The sequence below is a fragment of the Caretta caretta genome, chromosome 1 (genome assembly GCF_965140235.1).
Source record: "Caretta caretta isolate rCarCar2 chromosome 1, rCarCar1.hap1, whole genome shotgun sequence".
Lineage (NCBI taxonomy): Eukaryota > Metazoa > Chordata > Testudines > Cheloniidae > Caretta > Caretta caretta.
This window is the reverse complement of record NC_134206.1, coordinates 47,589,546-47,610,919: the sequence shown is the minus strand read 5'-3', so window position 1 is coordinate 47,610,919 and position 21,374 is coordinate 47,589,546.

The window sequence follows — 21,374 nt, the reverse complement described above, 5'->3', positions numbered from 1 at the left end:
GATTCTGGTCAGACTCAGCACAAGTGCACAAAAACCGGGAGGATACATCCTCTTCCCCTCTCCTCCCACCACGGCACCCCTAAGTAGATGCTGCTCAGAATCCCATTGGGGAGCACAGACCCTGCCTGCTCCCTCCTAGCAGCCCCATGTGTGCTAACTTGCATAAGGGAGCAGGGAGTATGAGACCTTTACCCCTCCCTGCACTGGCTTGTGAATATGTGAATAAGACCATAAGCGCGGCCATACTGGGACAGACCAATGGGCCATCTAGCCCTGGATCCTGTCTTCTGACAGCAGCTGGAGCTACAGCTCAGCGGGCCTGATCCCAAGCCCGTTAAACTCTGTGGGAGTTTTTCCACTGAGTTAACTGGATTTTGGACGAAGTCCAGTGTGCACATCCTAGGGGCCCACTAGAACGAGTTGTGGATGAATCAGCCACAATTCCTCCTGGGGCCCCAGCTAACACACTGTCCCTCTGCAACCCCTCTGGAGCCCCAGAACCTTGCTCTTAATTATATTTTACATAGCTGATGCTGGGCAAGGGCTGAACTAGGAAACGTGGGAGATTTTTATATACACTTTATTGAGGTAGGGTTTTTTATTATTCGGAGAAATAAAATAAATGCACAAAATGCTGTGATTTATTACAGTGGAACTTAATGTAGCTCATCTTTTGGGAATCTGTCACATCATTCTTCACCTATAACTCAGTGTATTCTCCAGCTGGGCATGGATTCAAGGCACCTAATTCAACTAACCAAATCAGGTCTTTAACCAAGCAAATTCTTACAACCAATACAAGCATGTTGGGTTATAGCTTCATGAAGATCCAAAAGAAATACTTAGAGTAATCTTCCTTACTCTATGACGTACTCAGAACTGTTGCCTCTAAATGAGAAATTGCAACATTTATTCTGATCTTACGGCGTGCCTCCCACAGCAGTTACAGAATATTCATCTCAGATCTCAGAATGGAGGCAGGGATACATATACCAAACAACACATTTGAAGAGGCACTCTCAGGGTTAACAGGGCCCAACTTTCTCCTACATTAAAGCTGCTTTTTTTTTTTTTCTTTCTCTGGCATCCTCATTCTCATCTTGATCCTGAACAGTCTTTCGAGAGACAGGTGCAGTCTAGTTCTTAAAGTGCAAGGCTAGGAATTAGGAAGTCATAAATTCTAATCCCAGGCTCTGACACTGGCTCTCTCTGTGCTTTTAGACAAGGCAATTATGGCTAAAATGGGCTTGCCTGTGTGCAGGTGTGCTAGACTGGACAGGAGGCACAGGAATCTTCTTCCTTTCTTTACTGTATTTCTGCAGGGCACAGACAGACAGCTGATTTGCAGGGCTCCAGAGACTAAGCATCAGGGCAGGCTCCTTTTGCCTGCAGTGCTGATTGGGCCCATCCCAAAGCATTTCTTTGTGGGATGTGAGCAGAATCATGGCCTGTTTATTTGTCTAGGCTCTTACATTGTGCTCATCCCTGCATTGTCCAAATAGTGGGTTGACTGCGCTGTGAAGATTATTTGCACACCCATGGGTGGTGGGTATTGCAGGCCAGGGGAGGCAGAGCCACTCCAAACAGCCAGGCATGGCCCTGCCCATGCTCTGCCCTGAGGCCACCTCCTGCTTCCCGCTCTTCCCCCATTGCCCCAGCCCAGGCAGCTCCTCTTCCCAGAAGCAGGTGGGGCTGGGGCTAAGGCAGGCCGGCTGGTGGCCCGGGACTCGGGGCAGCTGGGGTGGCACTTGGCTCACCCAGCGCTCTGGAGCTGGGGTCACTGGGACCACCCGCCCGGCGATCTGAGGCTGGGGTTGCTCAGGTAGGCCAGCTGAGGCAGGGGTGAGGGGAGCAGGCAGCCAGGGCCAGATGGTGGGCCTGGACTCCTGGCAGCTGGGGCAGGGCTCCTCCAGCTGCAATGGGGGGCTCGGGCAGAAGGGGCTGGGATGGGGGCTAGCCTCCCCGAACAGGCAGCTCACACGCTGCTCATGGCACCACTTTTTCAAAGATGAAGCCAGGGGCACGACTGACCTTATTTGCTCATGCCCCGCTCTCATCTGGGCATCTCTTCCTCGTATGCAGAGCTCTCCAGTAGTGTGGGAGTTACAGTTTGACTTTCTCTCTCAGTTTTCCCCAGTGTAAAAGGACTTCAGTGGAGCAGCACATGCTTGTGCCAGTGGACAATTTAGCTTAGAAAGCATACATGCAACATACAGCGAGTTATCACGTTGTGGTGATAGGTGAGATGCCACTGTTATTGTTTGTACTATCTAGGAGTGTTGTCTAGTGGCTTGAGCACTGGACTGGGACTCAGGGGAGCTGGGCTCTATTCCAGCTCTCTCCCTAGCCTGCTGTGTGGCCTTGAGCAAATTGCTTCACCTCTCCATGCCTGTTTCCTGATCTGTGAAATGGGGATAACAATACTTATCTCCTTTGTAAAACGCTTTGAGGTCTACTGTTGAAAAGACCTAGGTATCTCTGGTAAATGTTGACTTTTTGAAAACAACCACTGGCAGTTTGGAATGTACAAGAATCCTGCTCTCTGAAGTGATTTATGTATTTCAAACTCCTGCCTACTCACAAGAATGAAGTCAACAGACAGAAGGATGAGGGGATGTGATTACGCTCACAGGTGCTGTGTGCATGTAGGTGCTATAGTGAACCAGAAAAAAAGCTACTAGGTTAAAGTCTGGCATGTGAAAATGTCACCTTTGGACAAAAAGGAGATGCCTTGGCACTGTCCCTTTAAAGTAAACACATCTGGATCGAAGCTACACCAATGCAGCAGACTGCAGCTTCCACTTTGTAACTCTACGAATCACTCTATGTGGAAACAGAAAATGATTCTCAGATTGGAGGTAAGTCCTGAAAGTCACATTGGCTTAGTGGGAGTCACGTAGCTAATACTTCCTACAAATGTTTAGTCGCGTCCATGTCATCGTAATCATTTATCGACATTTGTCCCTTTTCACTTAAATTCCATTGGGACAGTTTGGGGAAAATGTCTGTGTCAGTGTCCGAATTCCTTTTGGTTTGTGAAATAGTATTTATGACTGTAACCTTCGGTGTGGATTAGAACCTCCATTTTGTAGCAGAAACAGAGTAAGGCCAGGTCTATACTCTCGTCGGCATAGCTATACTGGTACACAACATTGGCAAAGCCCTCCTCGTATGGACACAGCTGAGACTGGCAAAACTGCACTTTTGCCGGTGTATCTTAGTCTAGCCCCCTTGAGTGAAAAAAGCTATACCAGTAAGTAAAAGCACAGTTTGCCTGTATAACTGTACCTACACTCGGGGCTTGTGCCCGCACAGCAATATTGGTCAGGGTCCACACTTCTTCACACCCCTGACTGATGGAGCTATGCCGCCAAAAGCTTAGAGTGTAGACCTGGCCTGTGTCTGAGAAGCTAAAACAGGGTCTTCAAAGGGCTACCAACAATTGAATACTGTAGTGCTACCTTGGTGGGACAATAGGGTTGCTACTGGCAGAGCCATTGATTTTTAATGACCCTCTGCCCAACATCCAAGACGGGGTTGGAGCATGGAACATCCACAGAGGAAGAAGAGAAGAGAAAGAAAAAATGGGTCTCAGGCTGCTTTGAAAAACAATATACCCGATAGGCAAGGGAGGCAGCCCATCACCAGAAACAGGAGACCCCACTGGAGGAGTGGTGGCAGCCGGGGCTTTGCTGTCCCTAGGGTTGCCAACTGTCTAATCGCACAAACCTAAAGACCCTTGGTCCACCCTTCCCCAAGGTCCCACCCCTGCCCCCTCCTTCTTCGAGGCACCCCCCCCATTCACTCCAGCCCCCCCCCCCCCCCCGTCGCTCACTCTCCCCCACCCTCACTCGCTTTCACCGGGCTGGGGCAGGGGATTGGGGTGTGGGATGGGGTGCGGGCTCTGGGCTGGGAGGTGGGGCTGAGGGGTTTGGAGTGTGGGAGGGGGCTCCAAGCTGAGCCTGGGGCAGGGGGTTGGCGTGCAGGAGGGGGTTTGGGGTGTGGGCTCTGGGAGGGAGTTTGAGTGAGGGAGGGGGCTCAGGGCTGGGGCAGGAGGTTGGGGTGCAGGAGGGGGTGCGGGCTCTGGGAGGGAGTTTGGGTGTGGGAGGGGGCTGGGGCAGGGGGTTGGAGTGTGGGAGGGAGTTCAGGGTGCAGGGTCTGGCCTGGCGGCACTTACGTCGGGTGGCTTCCGGAAGTGGCGGCATGTCTGCCAGCAGTTCCTAGGCTTCTGGACAGCCAGGTGGCTCTGTACTCTGCCCCTTCCTGCAACCACCGCCCCCGCAGCTCTCATTGGCTGTAGTTCCCCATTCCCAGCCAATGGGAGCTGCGGAGTCAGCGCTTGGGGTAGGGGCAGCGCACAGAGAACCCCTGGCTGCACCTCCTCCGAGGACCTGCTGCCAGACATGTCGCCAATTCCAGGAGCAGCGTGGAGCCAGGGCAGGTGGGGAGACTGCCTTAACCCTGCTGCGCCATCAAACTTTTAGCGGCCTAAAATCTCCCGGATTGGCTTCAGTAGCTTGCGGGAGATTGAGCCCAATTCCAGGAGACTCCTGGCCAGTCCGGGAGGGTTGTTAACCCTAGCTGTCCCCCAAGGGCACTGACCAACCCAAGGGCCCTCAGGAGGGTTAACGACTCAGGGGGAGGGGAGGGGAGCATGTTCAGTGTTTTTTTGTTTTGCCTAGATCTGAAACTTTCCTTGGTTTCTAAAAGCAAAGAGAGAGAGAGAGAGTGTAAGAAGTTCCTGTGCAAAGCCTGAGTTCCTTGGTTTACCTGCCATGTGTCCTTGAAGAGTTAACTAGAAACCAGAGCACCCACAAAGGGGAAACTCTGGGTAGTGTGCCCAAAGGGCTGGCAAGGCTCGGGAGGTCTTGGGGCCTAGGGCAGCTGGACCGTGGAGTCCCAAGGACAGGCTACAAACCTGTACCTGGGAGTGTGCCCTAGAGGCCCAGCACTACAAACAGGCTGGGTCCTGCCCAGACCCACGCGGCTTAGCTGCATGTGGGATCCAGAGGTTGGGCCCGATTAACTCAGTTTGGTGATTGTCAGACAGGTCTGAGACATTTATTTCTTGTCAAATGTTTTTCATGTTAATTTTTATGTTTTTCTTAAAGTCATTCCTATAATAATAACCCGGTACTTATAGAGCCCTTATCACAGTACTATATGAGCACCTCCTGGTCATTGACGGGAGGGGGTGAGCTTCAGAGCCTGAGCCACAACTTCAAAGCACTCGTACTAGCATGAGCCCCCACTAGCCTGAGTCTGTCAGTCGGGGCTGGGAGGCTCGCTGCCTCAGGCCGTGTGGACATTACCAGAAAGTCTCTGGGAGAGCTGGGAACTGAACACAGGCCTCCAATGTCCCAGTCCAGTGTGTTAACGGCTACGCCTTCTTCTGCCGTAATACCGCAATGCTGTGACATTAACCTCTCTCTGTCATAAAGGTAGCCACACAAAACACTGCAGCTTCTGAAACACATTGGCAAATCTTCACTTGAGTTCCCCAGCAATGTACTAATATGGGGAAAGAAATTCTGGTTCTGAAATGATCGTTGGTTCCTGTTGAGCGAAGTATGAGATGACACATGACATGACCGAATGTACTCAAGAAAAGTCGGTAAATCCACAATATGTGTGGTGCTCAGCCTTGTACCACAACGCTTAACCAGTGAAGAAGCATAAGTGTTTCCACACATGCCGTTTGAACCGTGATGCATATAATACATAATATATCGAGAAAACCCCCCATGAATTCAAAATAATGTATTAATAAATTGATTTCTGTGACAAACAATAGCAGCGCATTTATTGCTTCCAAAATTAGTACACGGGATGTTTTCAGTAACAATAAACATTTTTCCTAAAGCAAACCTTAATGTTACATTATAAAAGCAATTTGAAAATGGATCTTCTGCCTCCCCCTCTAGTTCTTACCAGCAGGTGGCATCAGTACCTTCATATCTTGAAAGACAAGGCAGGCTGAGCTACACTAGGGAGAGTAAAGCTCCAGGCCTTGGGAAGCACAGGGAGGGATTTCATGCCAGCTGCCTTTCCCCACGCAAAGTTATTACTGTTGCTTTGAGTTTCTGAATGGTGGAAGGATTCTGGTAAGAAAAGTGCTGATGCATATGAGGATGTGAGAACCTGTGTCCCATCACTGCTATGTCTTCCGGTGGCCAAGCCATTTTAGGAAATGAAACAATCATCACATTTGTTTTGAACCTGAAGGACAGTGAGCAGAAAAACGTCTCACTGGTAAATTAATCGAACACAAGGTGCTACAAAAGGCTGAAGCGCCTGATTCATGAGAACCCAAGCAATGCTTAGGAACAATACACTATTTCTTCGTTGAAAGCAAGGGCCTGAACCTTTGAGGTGCCGAGCACCCTTAAATCCCTTTGACTTCAGGGGGAGTCAAAGTTTTTCAGTTCCTTACAAGGGGTATTCAGACTGAGTCCCAAGAAAATCTCTGTCGGATAACAACAGAGACCTCATTAGCTAGTATTATTCACCTGTGACATAGATAAATACACAATGGGTTCTGATCAATATCCCATCCCTAAATCAGTTCATCTTTTTTTATTCTGTGCAGAAGCAGCCCTTTCTCCAATACTCTGAGCAAAGCTATGTGAGTTGGCAAAACCAGACTGACTAAGCATTTACATACATACATGAATGGATTCTCTGCTTAATCAGGAGCACAACATACAAGATCTTGCAGCTTTTTAGCAGCCATTACTTATCCACTGATAGTTTACCAGCTTTAAAGTATCTATTTCCTCTATTTGAAAAAGCAGCTACCTTACCAAATTCAACTGGTATGAGATTTAATTTCCCTCTTCCTAGTAGCTATACCAGTGGTGGGCAACCTGCGACTCACAGGCCGCACTCAGCCCATCAGGGTAATCCTCTGGTGGGCCGCGAGACAGTTTGTTTTCATTGCCGTCCGCAGGCACGGCTGCCTGCAGCTCCCAGTGGCCGTGGTTCGCGGTTCCCGGCCAATGGGAGCTGCGGGAAGCAGCGCGGGCCTCAGGGACATGCTGGCTGCTGCTTCCTGCAGTTCCCATTGGCCGGGAATGGCAACCTGGGGCCACTGGGAGCTGTAGGCAGCCGTGCCTGCATGTGGCAATGTAAACAAGCTGTCTCATGACCCGCCAGTGGATTACCCTGACGGGCCGCAGGTTGCCCACCACTGAGCTATGCTGTACTTTCTGAAAGAAACACAAACCACTATATCTTGTCATCTGTTGTCATACACATCTATATTTCTTGCAGTGTGTCAAATGGTTAAGTATATTCTGGTTTGCACATGCTGTTAATGATTAACAGCTGTCTGCTAGAGTAACTGGTTTTTTCCTTCATTTCTAAAGTCATTAGCCATCTTTAGAGGAGAAAGAAGAACAGCATTGCACTGGATTCAGTAGGGACTTGTAAATACTGCATTGATGATACAGAGGATGACAAAGCATTTGGAATCTGTGCCACAGCTTTTAGCTGGTCTGTTTGCTATTAGGTTTCAAAATGTGTATGGATAGAGGTGCATGACAGAAAGGATGGGCTTGGGGTTAAGGTACTGGATTGGCCTGAGACTCAGAAGATCTGCATTAATGTCCTGGCTTCGCCACAGACTCTCTATATATGACCTTGGGCAAATCACTTAATGTCCTTGTGTCTCAGTCCTCTACCTATTAGATGGGGATAATACTTCCTTCTCCCACCTTTTGTCTGTTTGATCTCTGTAGACAAAGCTTGTCAGGGCAGGGATTGTCTCTTACTGTATGTTTGTGCAGTGACTAGCACAACAGGGCCCTAATCTTGGTTGGGGCGGCTACATGCTATTCTACTACAAGTAAAAACTAAGGATATTAGCAGTAGGACAGATTCTGCACTGACTCACTCCTAGGTGTTCACTGTGCTTATCTTCAGGTCTCTTAGAGGGCTGGGACCAGGTACCTTATCGATCACCTCTGTCTCTGCATGGCAGTGGTCCACCATGACAACTGCAATCACCAGAAACACTAGAGTTGGCTGTGCCTGGGCTGAAAGTCACAGGAGACTGGACATTCTGTGCAGCTATGGAACTCCCTTCCACCAGACATCAGATGTCACCATATCCCGAGCGAAATTTGGACTCCACCTCTTTATGCTAGCATTCAGCTCAGATGGCAAATGAAAATAAAAACGCCAAAGATTTAGATTGTAGATGATCTAAGCAAAGATTTACCCATCTGTAAAGGGCTCACAAATATGGGTTCTAAAGAAATTATTTCTGTACACATGTATGTAGAGGGTTTAATTCTCCCCCACAGACCCACATGGAAGGGGCAGGAAACTGAGCCGGTCAGAACTTCCTCCCACTCCTTGTCTTGTCTTGTCTTGTCTCTGCGGAATGAGTAGAGGAGTTAGCCCCTAAGCCCTTGTAACGTGGCAGATCTGTGGATATGATGGAGACCTGCAGAGGGCAAAGCCATAGGCATGGAGGCCCGTGCTTCCACTCTGCATTCCAGCAATCCCCAGAGCTTCTTTGAAAACTCACAGCTGCTTCTGTCCTTGAAGCAGAGGCAGACATTGCATACAATACTGCTGACAATGTTACCATTAGCTTACGTGATGAATGAGGGGGGACGATGCTGCAAGCTATAGCCACCACACTAGCCCTGTCCCCTTCCGACCTGTGGCCCTCCTGCTCTGTGGAGCACCCACTCATGGAAACTGAGGGATGATCACACACCCATTGTGAAATTTGCCATTGCTTGTTATCTTTTCTAGAGTGTGGTTCAATAACGTCGAAACAATGGTGAAATAATCACTAATGTGGATTTTAGGAACCGTCCACTGCATCCACTGTTGCTCCTAAACATTTTGGAAACCCAGTTTCAGACACAGTTATAAAGTAGTAGGACTGGGACTGTCCTGTGGTGAATATAAGCTATATAATATGTCTATACTGTGTGTACTATACCAGTATGCGTGTACTGCTAATATTCCTGTAACTAGAGCCAGAGACACCGACTTTCTACGTTCCCGGGGGGTGCTCGACCCCTGCTCCACCCCAGGCCCCACCCCCACTCCACCCCTTCCCCCAAACCCCCACCCGCCCCATCTCTTCCCGCCCCTGCTCTGCCCCCTCCCCCGCCGCAGTGCCGTCTGCACTCTGCTGAACAGCTGGCCACCGGTGGGTGGGAGGCACTGGGAGGGAGGGGGAGGAGCTGATCTACAGAGCTGCCAGTGGGTGCTGAGCACCCACTGTTTTTTTGCTGTGGGTGCTCCAGTCTGCACCTATGGTTAGAGCATGATCAGGGACTCATACCGAGCAATTTCACATGCTTAAAATCCATCAGCCATTCATTTAGCCCTTTTCTTCAAACCCGCATGCTTGTATTTCAGTGTATATATACAGTGCATTCCTCAACAGAAATCTAAAAATTGGGAGGCTCCTACCAGAGACTCCACAATTAACACTCGGCTATAATTTCACACTGCAAAATTTCAAGACACTGTGTGCCGAAAGCGGGTAGATCTTGCTCATATAATGGTGGCCCCTTTGCGAAATGTGACAGCGAACACCCTAATTAATCTTAGAAATGTCAGAGCCCACTGGAAGTAATTGGGCCTGACAGTTCGAGGGCTAATTAACTTCAAACCATGCATCTTATTTTTGCTTCCTCCAAACTTGTAGGTCACTTCTTTGCTTTATTTTTACATGACACTTGTTCTGTTTGGAGCTGTATTTGTGCGGAGGCTGATGTAAAGGTTGAGAGCAAAGTGTATCTAAATAATTGCCAGGTTGGGTGTATTGCAGACAGTCACAGGAAGTCCCCTAGTGTATCCTGACTTGAAGGGAATACAAAACGGCAGTAAACTCTGGGCTAGCCCCCTGGGAACCGCTTAGTGCAGGAGACTGTAAGAATAAAACCTCATGAGGTCTCCTATTCCCATGTCTCAACAGTGTCTAGAAGCAGAGCCGTAACTAGGCATTTTAGTGCCTGGGACGAATAACCATATTTGTGCCCCCTCCTGGTTTTTTTAATCATTTTTCCGCCCCCGCAGCTTTGCGCAATGGGCAGCTGCCCCCTTCACCCTGCCCTGGGCTATGGCCCTGTCTAGAGGCATAACAGTTATCACTTTCAATCCCCGGCAGAGTGGTGGGTGAAGCCATTATCATGCTTCAACATTGTCCAGCAGCCATAATGAAGTGGTTGCACAGCGCAGTTTTATTAGGCCCGATCCCACTCCAGGTTAGCCGGAGACTGCAACATGAGCAGGATGAGGTTTGCTGTGAGCCTCTGCCAAGCCAAGAAGGTGAGGATTTTGTGCTGCATAGAGCTAACGAAGAATCCTAGGCTCCTCTCCTTCACTCCACCACCTTTTACTTTAATCTCCTCTTCTTTCCCTGTTTGTAACTATTTTTGTAGGTATTGAATATGCATGAAAAGCATTCAGTTGGTTTCAACTCTTGCAGTTTTTCTCACACGTCAGTCCAGGCGCACAAATTCCTTCTTTCCAACATAGACAGTGGGTTTTGAATAACAGAATTTTGAAAGGTACGGTACACTCCTGCGGCTTAGTTCACCCCCACTGGTGCAGGGATGAATATATGTGCAACTTGCACTCCCCTGCATCAGCAGGGACCACTGCACCAAAGGGCGAATTCACCCCAAGGGAGGGTAGCATTAAACTGTGACCAGGATGGCCTAGGAGTCCTACCCTTGGAGGTTGCCTGGGTAGTGTCTTGAATTGGCTCAGCTCCCTGACTCCCCAGCCATCTCACCCACCCTCCGCAGTGACTCCTTTTGAAGTGTCTTCAGGTTCCTCAACAGAGTAGGGATTGTGAGTGCTCTGTGCTGGTCCATACCCCCTTCCAAGCAGACTTTAGTTTTAAATGTCTCAAGTGGTGGGGCTCCCATCACTTCCTTCGCAGACTGTTCCATAGCCTAATACTGTAATTCTCACTCCTAGAAGGTTTCTCCTTTTATTTAGACTACTGTTTCTTCTTGCTTAATTTCATTCCATTACTACATATTATTCTGACTTGTACCAATTCTTCACCCTACTTGGCTCCTGATCTGTCCTTACCTTGGTAAAACTCCATTGACTTCTTCAAAGGGTATTGCCTGGGGAATGATCACAGAATAGGTCCCTTGGCTCTTACATCATTCAATGTTTATGGAAAGGCATAGAATGGGATAGAGAGGGAAAGTAAGGGAAAAGGGCAGCTAGTAAGGGCTTGTCTAAGTCAAGAAATTGCCTAAAGTAGCTATTTTGGAATACCTCCCCATAAGGACACTCTTATTCTGAAATAGCTATTCTAGTCAATTTCCCCATGTAAAAAAAACATAGAGTTGGAAGGAAATCCCAAATTAGACTGTAAGGTCTTTAGAGCTGGAACTGTTTCTGTCTGTACAGCACCTAGCACTGTAGAGCCCTGAGTCTGATTTGGGTTTCTGGGTGCTACAGTAATACAAACACTAACAAGGAGCCTCTCCTTCTTAGCATCACAAGAACTGGGGTCCAATCTGGTGATAAGGCTATCTGTGGGAGTCAGGTCTGTCTATGCGGAGGAAAGGCACTTGAGATATGAACTATGTAGTACCCGAGTAGGAGGATACACTGCAGAGAAGGGAAATTAGGAAAAGTGTGAGAACACTATACCTGATTGTCATGGGGTTCATTGATCTTAATTTCTTTTCAGCTAGCACTCTTCTTCAGCTGCCACTTCACACTGCTCCAGCCAATATCTAATTATCCATCATATGCCTGGCACAGGAGTATCTAAGTGCCTAGTGAGTGTGGTACCTCGTTAGCATTCACTGAAACCTGTTGTAAAGGGATAGTACTGAAAAGAAAAGACTCAGTTCATTAATGAAGTTGCTTAGCCCTGGTCTACACTACGAGTTTAGGTCGAATTTAGCAGCGTTAGATCGATTTAACCCTATACCCGTTCATACAACGAAGCCATTTTTGTCGACTTAATGGGCTCTTAAAATCGATTTCTGCACTCCACCCCGACGAGGGGATTAGTGCTGAAATCGACATTGCCGGGTCGAATCTGGGTTAGTGTGGATGCAATTCGACAGTATTGGCCTCCGGGAGCAGGCCCACAGTGCTCCATTGTGACCGCTCTGGACAGCACTCTCAACTCGGATGCAGTGGCCAGGTACACAGGAAAAGCCCAGCAAACTTTTGAATTTCATTTCCTGTTTGGCCACCGTGGCGTGACCACACAGACAGAGCTCATCAGCAGAGATAACCATGGAGTCCCAGAATCGCAAAAAAGCTCCAGCGTGGACTGAATGGGAGGTACTGGATCTGTTCGCTGTATGGGGAGATGAATCCATGCTATCAGAACTCTGTTCCAAAAGATGAAATGCCAAAATATTTGAAAAAATCTCCAAGGGCATGAAGGACAAAGGCTATCACAGGGACCCGCAGCAGTGCCGCGTGGAACTTAAGGAGCTCAGGCAAGCCTACCAAAAAATCCAAGAGGCAAACGCTCGCTTGGGGTCAGAACCCCAGACATGTCGATTCTATGATGAGCTGCATGCCATTCCAGGGGGTGCCCCTACAACTACCCCACACCTGTATGTACACTCCTGCAAGGGAGTCTCACGCAACAGGGATGAGGATTTTGGGGATGAGGAAGATGATGAGGAGGGGGAGGTTGAAGATTGCGCACACCAGGCAAGCAGAGAAACCATTCTCCCCGACAGCCAGGAACTGTTTATCACCCTGGAGCCAATACCCTCCCAACCTGGGCTCCCGAACCTTGAAGCCAGAGAAGGCACCTCTGGTGAGGATACCTTTGTAAATATAATATGCGGTTTAAAAGCAAGCGTGTTTAATGTTTAATTTTCCCTGAAGACTTGGGATGCATTTGCGGCCAGCACAGCTACTGGAAAAGTCTGTTAACGTGTCTGGGGATGGGGCAGAAATCCTGCAGGGATATCTCAATGAAGCTGTCCTGGAGGTACTCCCAAAGCCTTTGCAAAAGGTTTCTGGGGAGGGAAGCCTTATTGCATCCTCCATGGTAGGACACTTTAGCATGGCAGGTCAGTCGCACGTAGTCTGGAATCATTGCATATGAAAGCATGGCAGCGTGTGGTCCCAGTGTTTGCTGGCATTCAAGCAACATCCGTTCTTTATCTTTCTGTGTTATCTTCAGGAGAGTGATATCATTCATGGTCACCTGGTTGAAATAGGGGAATTTTCTTAAGGGGACATCAGAGGTGGCCGTTCCTGCTGGGCTATTTGCCTGTGGCTGAAAAGAAATCATCCCCGCTGTTAGCCATGCAGTGGAGGGGAAGGGTGAAGCGATCATCCCAGAGAATTGGGTGTGGGAGGGGTTTAGTTGGGTTTGTGCTGCACGTTAACTCGAAAACATCAGCCCCTCCTTTTAAATGGCCAATGTGTCTTTTTCAATTTTAATCTCCCTTTTTTTCCTCCCGCAGCTGCAAATGTTTCAACGCTGCGACTAGCATCTCCGTCCTAGAGGCTAGCGCAGATAAGAAGGCGAAAAAAACTCACGAGCGATGAAATGTTCTCTGAGCTCATGCTGTCCACCCAAACTGAAAGAGCACAGCAGAATGCGTGGAGGCAGACAATGGCAGAGTCCAGGAAAGCACAAAATGAACATGAGGACAGGAGGGACGTGCGAGAGGATAGATGGCTGGAGCAACACGAGAGGTGGCGGGATCAAGAGGAAAGGTGGTGGCAGCATGATGAAAGGAGGCAGGATGCAATGCTGAAGCTACTGGAGGATCAAACTGATATGCTCCAGCGTACGGTTGAGGTACAGAAAAGGCACAGACCGCAATTGCAGCCCCTGTGTAACCAACCACCCTCCTCCCCAAGGTCCATAGCATCCTTACCCAGATGCCCAAGAACGCGGTGGGGAGGGGGCCTCCGGCCACCCAGCCACTCTACCCCAGAGGACTGCCCAAGCAACAGAAGGCTGGTATTCAATAAGTTTTGAGGTGCTGTGTGGCCTTGTCCTTCCCTCCTCCCCTCATCCACCACCCCACCCGGTGCTTCCCTCCTCCCCCACCCCTTCTGGGATACCTTGGCAGTTATCCCCCTATTTGTGTGACAAATTAATAAAGAATGCATGAATTTGAAACAACAATGACTTTATTGCCTCTGCAAGCGGTGATCGAAGGGGGGAGGAGAGGGAGGCTGGCTTACAGGGAAGTAGAGTGAACCAAGGGGGCAGGTTTTCATCAAGGAGAAACGAACAGAACTGTCACACCGTAGCCTGGTCAGCCATGAAACTGGTTTTCAAAGCTTCTCTGATGCACAGCGCGCCCTGCTGTGCTCTTCTAACCGCCCTGGTGTCTGGCTGCGCATAATCAGCGGCCAGGCAATTTGCCTCAACTTCCCACCCCACCATAAACATCTCCCCCTTGCTCTCTCAGATATTGTGAGGCACACAGCAAGCAGTACTAACAATGGGAATATTGGTTTCGCTGAGGTCTAACAGAGTCAGTAAACTGCGCCAGTGTGCGTTTAAACGTCTAAATGCACATTCTACCACCATTCTGCACTTGCTCAGCCTGTAGTTGAACAGCTCCTGACTACTGTCCAGGCTGCCTGTGTACGGCTTCATGAGCCAGGGCATTAAGGGGTAGGCTGGGTCCCCAAGGATAACTGTAGGCATTTCAAGATAACTGTAGGCATTTCAACATCCCCAACTGTTATTTTCTGGTCTTGGAAGTAAGTCCCTTGCTTCAGCTGTTCATACAGACCAGAGTTCCTGAAGATGCGAGCGTCATGTACCTTTCCCAGCCATCCCACGTTGATGTTGGTGAAACGTCCCTTGTGATCCACCAGTGCTTTCAGCACCATTGAAAAGTACCCCTTTCGGTTTATGTACTGGCTGCCTTGGTGAACCGGTCCCAAGACAGGGATATGGGTTCTGTCTATCGCCCCACCACAGTTAGGGAATCCCATTGCAGCAAAGCCATCCACTATGACCTGCACATTTCCCAGAGTCACTACCCGTGATAGCAGCAGCTCACTACTTGGATCACAGCAGCCCCCACAGTAGATTTGCCCACTCCAAATTGATTCCAGACTGACCAGTAGCTGTCTGGCGTTGCAAGCTTCCAGAGGGCTACCACCACTCACTTGTGAACTGTGAGGGCTGCTCTCATCTTGGTATTCATGTGCTTCAGGGCAGGGGAAAGCAAGTCACAAAGTTCCATGAAAGTGCCCTTATGCATGTGAAAGTTTCCCAGCCACTGGGAATCATCCCAGACCTGCAACACTATGCGGTCCCACCAGTCTGTGCTTGTTTCCCGGGCCCAGAATCGGTGTTCCACAGCATGAGCCTGCCCCATTGCCATCAGGATGGCCAGATTGCAGGGGCCCGTGCTTTGAGAGAAGTCTGTGTCCATGTCCTCATTGCTCTCATCACCGTGCTGCCATCGCCTCCTTGCCTGCTTTTGCAGGTTCTGGTTCTGCCCATACTGCAGGACAATGCTTGAGGTGTTTACAATGCTCATAACTGCCGCGATAATCTGAGCGGGCTCCATGCTTGCAGTCCTATGGCGTCTGCACGGGCAATCCAGGGAAAAGGGCGTGAAATGATTGTCTGCCGTTGCTTTCACCAAGGGAGGGGAGACTGACGACAAGGGCAAATGCGAGGTGTTTATGTACAATGCTCACAACTCCAGCGGTGACCTGAGCAGACTCCTGCTTTCAGAGCTATGGCACATGCATGAGCAATCCAGGAAAAAGGGTGCGACAGGATTGTCTGCCATTGCTTTCATGGCTGGGGGGGGATAGGGGGTGACTGACCACACGTACCCCAAACCACCTGAGGCTACCTTTTCCATTATCTCATTTATTTTTAAGTAATAAAGAAAGAATGCATGGTTTCAAAACAATAGTTGCTTTATTTCGAAGGGGGAAGGGTGGTTGGCTTACAGGGAGTTAAATTCAACAAAGGGGGCGGGTTTGCAGCCATGAGAAACTAGTTTTCAAAGTCTCTGATGCACCACGCACCTTGCCCATCCCACCATACACGTCTTCCCCTTACCCAGGCATCACGTAGCACACAGCAAGCCGCAATAAACAATGCAAATGCTAGTTGCGCTGAGGTTTGATCAACAGCAGCAGCGAGCTTGTTAATGTCCAAAGGCACATCGCACCACCATTGCTCCTTACTCCTGTCCAGGGGTCATGAGCTGTGGGAGCAAGGGCTAGGCGGGGGTGGGTGCGGCCGTGCGGTGCTGCTGCCTGTGACAGCAGCCAGGTTGCTGGAGATCAGGATGGCAGAGTTGCAGCGGAAGTGGCGGAGCGAGCAAAGCAACACTGCATTGCCGCTCCGAGGACAGTTAAAAGTCATATGCAGGACGACGGCTTTCAGGCCTATTGCACGATCGGCTGCTGGATTGCAGGAGCTCGGGATGGCAGAGTTGCGGCGGAAGCGGCGGAGCGAGCAAAACACCATTGCTGTTCCAGATGGCTACAAGTCCTACTGATGAGGACGGCTGCAAGACTTCTTCTCCGGCGACAAAGGAGATGAATATGATGCGCCTAAAATCTAACCAGTCCCTTACATGTCCCAGAGTCACTACCCTTTAGACTTGCCTGCAACAGCAGTGGTGATGGAGAGCTGAGCGGGCTCCTGCTTGCAGTGCTATGGCGTCTGCGCTGTTAACCCAGGAAACAAGCCGTGAAACGATTGGCTGCTGTTACTTTCACAGAGGGAGGGAAGGAACGAGGGTTGACTGATGACAGTTACCCAAAACCACCCGCAACAAATTTTTGGCCCCATCAGGCATTGGGAGCTCAACCCAGAATTCCAATGGGCAGCGGGAACTGTGGGATAGCTTCCCACAGTGCACCACTCGGAATGTCAACGCTAGCCATGGTACTGTGGACGCGCTCCACCGACTTAATGTGCTTAGTTGGGACGCACGCATTCAACTTTATACAATCTGTTCCCAAAAATCGACTTCTATAAAATCAGCCTAATTTCATAGTGTAGACATACCTTTAGAGGAAAAGAACTGCTATATGTAACATCTCCTTTCATAGCTGTTGGATTAGGAGTTCAGTGTAGTCAAGAAAATGTACAAATATTTGCAAGATACTATATGTAAGGTTTTGTTGTTGTTGTTTCAGGTTTTAAAATAATAAGCACATTTTCTGTTATTTGAACTGTTGTAACTAATCAGAAGTTACATGGGTTACTGTGAATTATTTGTACCTAAATAAAGAGGCCCAATTCTGATGGACAAAGAGGCTTCTGAGAAGTTTGTGGGCTGTTGCAATGAAGTGGCAAATACTGTAAAATGGAAATGACAGCATGAATCCCTTTCATACATGCATTGTAATATTTCCTCTGCAATCATGTCTTTCTCCTTCTTACCATTTGAGGGAGATAATTTTGTTGAATTTCACTTTTTCTTGGGCAGTTGTTACATTTTTAAATCCTGTGTGAAATGATGTTGTGATGGCAAAAGTTTGACATGATTCACTGCAAAACAAGGTTTTTGTGAATAAAACTACAGATGAAAGAAAGCCAAGACACGGATTCATCAGACACCAGAATCCAACTGCAGAAATTATCAGTCTTTTGCTTTCACTAGGAGGATTCTGTAAGTTCTAGGAAATCGCCTTCACAAGCATCTCCTCATCCGCATTAGAAATGAACCATATGGCAACATGGCAGGAGCTGTCAAGTCACTGTTGGGGAGGCAGGGGGAGACTTTGAATAATGGAGCAATGAGTGGGCTATATGTGTTCAAATTACTAAAGCTCCCACTAAACTAATACAAGCCTCATTTTTAATGTCGTTCTTAATTTACCTTATCCTGCCTCTGGCTACGGCTACTTTGTGTTGCTCTCGTGACGCACATGGCCATGATTCTAGTTTAACCAGCTGGCGGAAGGTTCCTCTAGAGTGAGGAATCCCCAAGTGGTATATTATTGATTGATTGATTGCTTTTATTTGTATTACAGTAATATCTACAGACCCCAATCAGAGACCAGCACCTCTGTGCTAGGTGCTGCACAAACCAAAAAGACGCCCCATACCTCATGGAGTTTACAATCTAAGTAAGCTGCTGTAATGGTTCTTCTGCCATTCCTTACCCAGCATAACGATAGTGACTGGGAGGAAAAGGCCTCTCTGTAGGCCGGTGTGCGTAAGTTAGAGCAGCCTCCTATGTAAGGGACCAGTCCAGTCTCGAGCCAGCCCCAGGATCAGAAAGCCACTTTGCCTCTACCTGTGAGCAGCAAAAGATCACGGCCTTTATCTTTAGCAGGTTTATTTTTTCAAAGAAAAAAGACCCCCTCAGTGAGTGAGCGCTATTGCTCTGTAAAAATGTTTGCACTGGGGCAGGAGATTCTAGAAGTGTAAATATTAAAGTTTGTCCTACTTGGGATGTCTATGAAGACCAAAAGGAGAGTTAACAGAGATTCTAAAATCCATTTATGTTCTGCCAGATGAGATAAGGGCACCTGAATGTATGCGAACCTTTCAGATGATTTTCATTCTGAGCCAGTCTGAAGTACCATGCACACAAAGCAGCATTGTTTGTTTGGGTTCAGGGCAATTCTTTTTATTCTGGAGGTAGCATCTCCCCCACCCGCAATCTAAGCATTGTTGACTTATTTGAATGAATTATGTGACTGTTTGGAGCAGCGACTGCATGTGCAAAGTCTGGCACAGCAGGGTGTCCATCTGGATACAGATAATAGGGCTTCCAGCTTACTCTCTGCAAACAGGGTGAACCTATGGCATTTTCACACTAGAGAATTGTATGTGCTCTGGAAATAATGAGGGAAACTAACTACTGGTTGGTGGTCAATTTGCCCTGATATTGTGAATGTTGTGCCTGCACAGATCTACATTAGAACATAAGAACGGCCACACTGGGTCAGACCAAAGGTCCATCCAGCCCCGTATCCTGTCTACCAGTGGCCAATGCCAGATGCCCCAGAGGGAGTGAACCTAACAGGTAATGATCAAGTGATCTCTCTCCTGCCATCCATCTCCACCCTCTGACAGCCAGAGGCTAGGGACACCATTCCTTACCCATCCTGGCTAATAGCCATTAATGGACTTAACCTCCATGAATTTATCCAGTTCTCTTTTAAACCCTGTTATAGTCCTAGCCTTCACAACCTCCTCAGGCAAGGAGTTCCACAGGTTGACTGTGTGCTGTGTGAAGAGAACTTCCTTTTATTTGTTTTAAACCTGCTACCCATTAATTTCATTTGGTGGCCCCTAGTTCTTATGTTATGGAAACAAGTAAGTAACTTTTCCTTATTCACTGTCTCCACACCACTCATGATTTTATATACCTCTATCATATCCCCCCTTAGTCTCCTCTTTTCCAAGCTGAAAAGTCCTACCCTCTTTAATCTCTCCTCATATGGGACCCGTTCCAAACCCCTAATCATTTTAATTGCCCTTTTCTGAACCTTTTCTAATGCCAGTATATCTTTTTTGAGATGAGGGGACCACATCTGTACGCAGTATTCAAGATGTGGGCGTACCATGGATTTATATAAGGGCAATAAGATATTCTCCGTCTTATTCTCTATCCCTTTTTTAATGATTCCTAACATCCCGTTTGCTTTTTTGACTGCCACTGCACACTGCTTGGACATCTTCAGAGAACTATCCACGATGAGTCCAAGATCTTTCTTCTGATTAGTTGTAGCTAAATTAGCCCCCATCATATTGTATGTATAGTTGGGGTTATTTTTTTCCAACGTGCATTACTTTACATTTATCCACATTAAATTTCATTTGCCATTTTGTTGCCCAATCGCTTAGTTTTGTGAGATCTTTTTGAAGTTCTTCACAGTCTGCTTTGGTCTTAACTATCTTGAGCAGTTTAGTATTGTCTGCAAACTTTGCCACCTCACTGTTTACCCCTTTCTGCAGATCATTTAGGAATAAGTTGAATAGGACTGGTCTATAGGATAGGATATCTAGCTGTTACTGGTTTTTTTCTTACTTTCTATCAAATATGCGACTTGTATTAAGCCCGTGGTGCTTGGCTCAGAATTTCATTGGGCTTTAGAAGCTGGAGTATAATGGCATATGTACAAGTAAATAGTATTTACTTTAACTGTTTTTTACTCTTTTTTATTTAACTGTTCCAAATGTGACAGTGCAAATAATTATGGACATTTTGCTACTGTCTTGATAACTATGAATGTTTATGTAGCCACTTACATTTTGGCAAATTGAAACCTCACTGTTAAATTCACAGCTGCATACTCAATTTGCAAGGAAGGGCTCAAGCACTGGACTTCCTTGTTAAGCTGATATGAATGCTTCCTCTTTCTTCTCTTCCTATACCCAAAAAAACAAAATAAAGAAAATAAACTGATGTTTTCTCCTGTCAAAACCTGAGTACAGTTGATAACATCATTAACCTCTAAAGCTGTGTGGGGCATGCAGCTTCTCCAGATGTTTTCTGCAGTGTTGAATTTGCCAGCGATAGGCTACAAAACCCTTAACCCTGCACTCAGGTTTCGGTAAGTAATTTAAATTATCAATGATTTTTCAACTATTTCGTTGGACTAAAGTTTAAAATATGCAGCACCTACATAAGCGCTTTACAGTTTCAAAGTGAGAAGTATAAATAATCGGATACTAAATTTGGATCTTTAGCATTTTTAACTGGCTTACTTTATTTGTGTACAAAAGCATCTTTGCTCACCTATAAGCAGACTCTGATGGCTTTGGATATAATATAAGTGTGATCTACCTGGTCTCTGATCCCACTCCCACTGACTTTCTATTGACTTCAATGAGAATTGAACCAAGCCCCTGACTTCTACTGAGCTAGAGGGATCTTTGGTCTCACCCAGTCTGACCCAGTATGGCCGTTCTTGTTTCTATAGCATATGCAATATGAAATCAGTATATTATGTTTCGTGACAAAGTTCCTGCTCTACCTTGGTGGGTCTTGCGCTTATTGGCGGATTTGCTCGCCTTGAAGCTTCACGGCAGCCCTCAGCTTGGCTGTTTTCTGAACCCACAGTCCAGGTCGACTCCTCCTGTGTCTGATCAGAAGTTGGGAGGATTTGGGGGGAACCCAGGCCCGCCCTCTACTCCGGGTTCCAGCCCAGGGCCCTGTGGAATGCAGCTGTCTCGAGTGCTTCCTGGAACAGCTGTGTGACAGCTACAACTCCCTGGGCTACTTCCCCAGGGCCTCCTCCCAACACCTTCTTTATCCTCACCATAGGACCTTCCTCCTGGTGTCTGATAATGCTTGTACACCTCAGTCCTCCAACAGTACGTGTTCTCATTCTCAGCTCCTAGTGCCTCTTGCTCCCAGCTCCTCACACGCACACCACAAACTGAAGTGAGCTCCTTTTTAAAACCCAGGTGCCCTGATTAGCCTGCC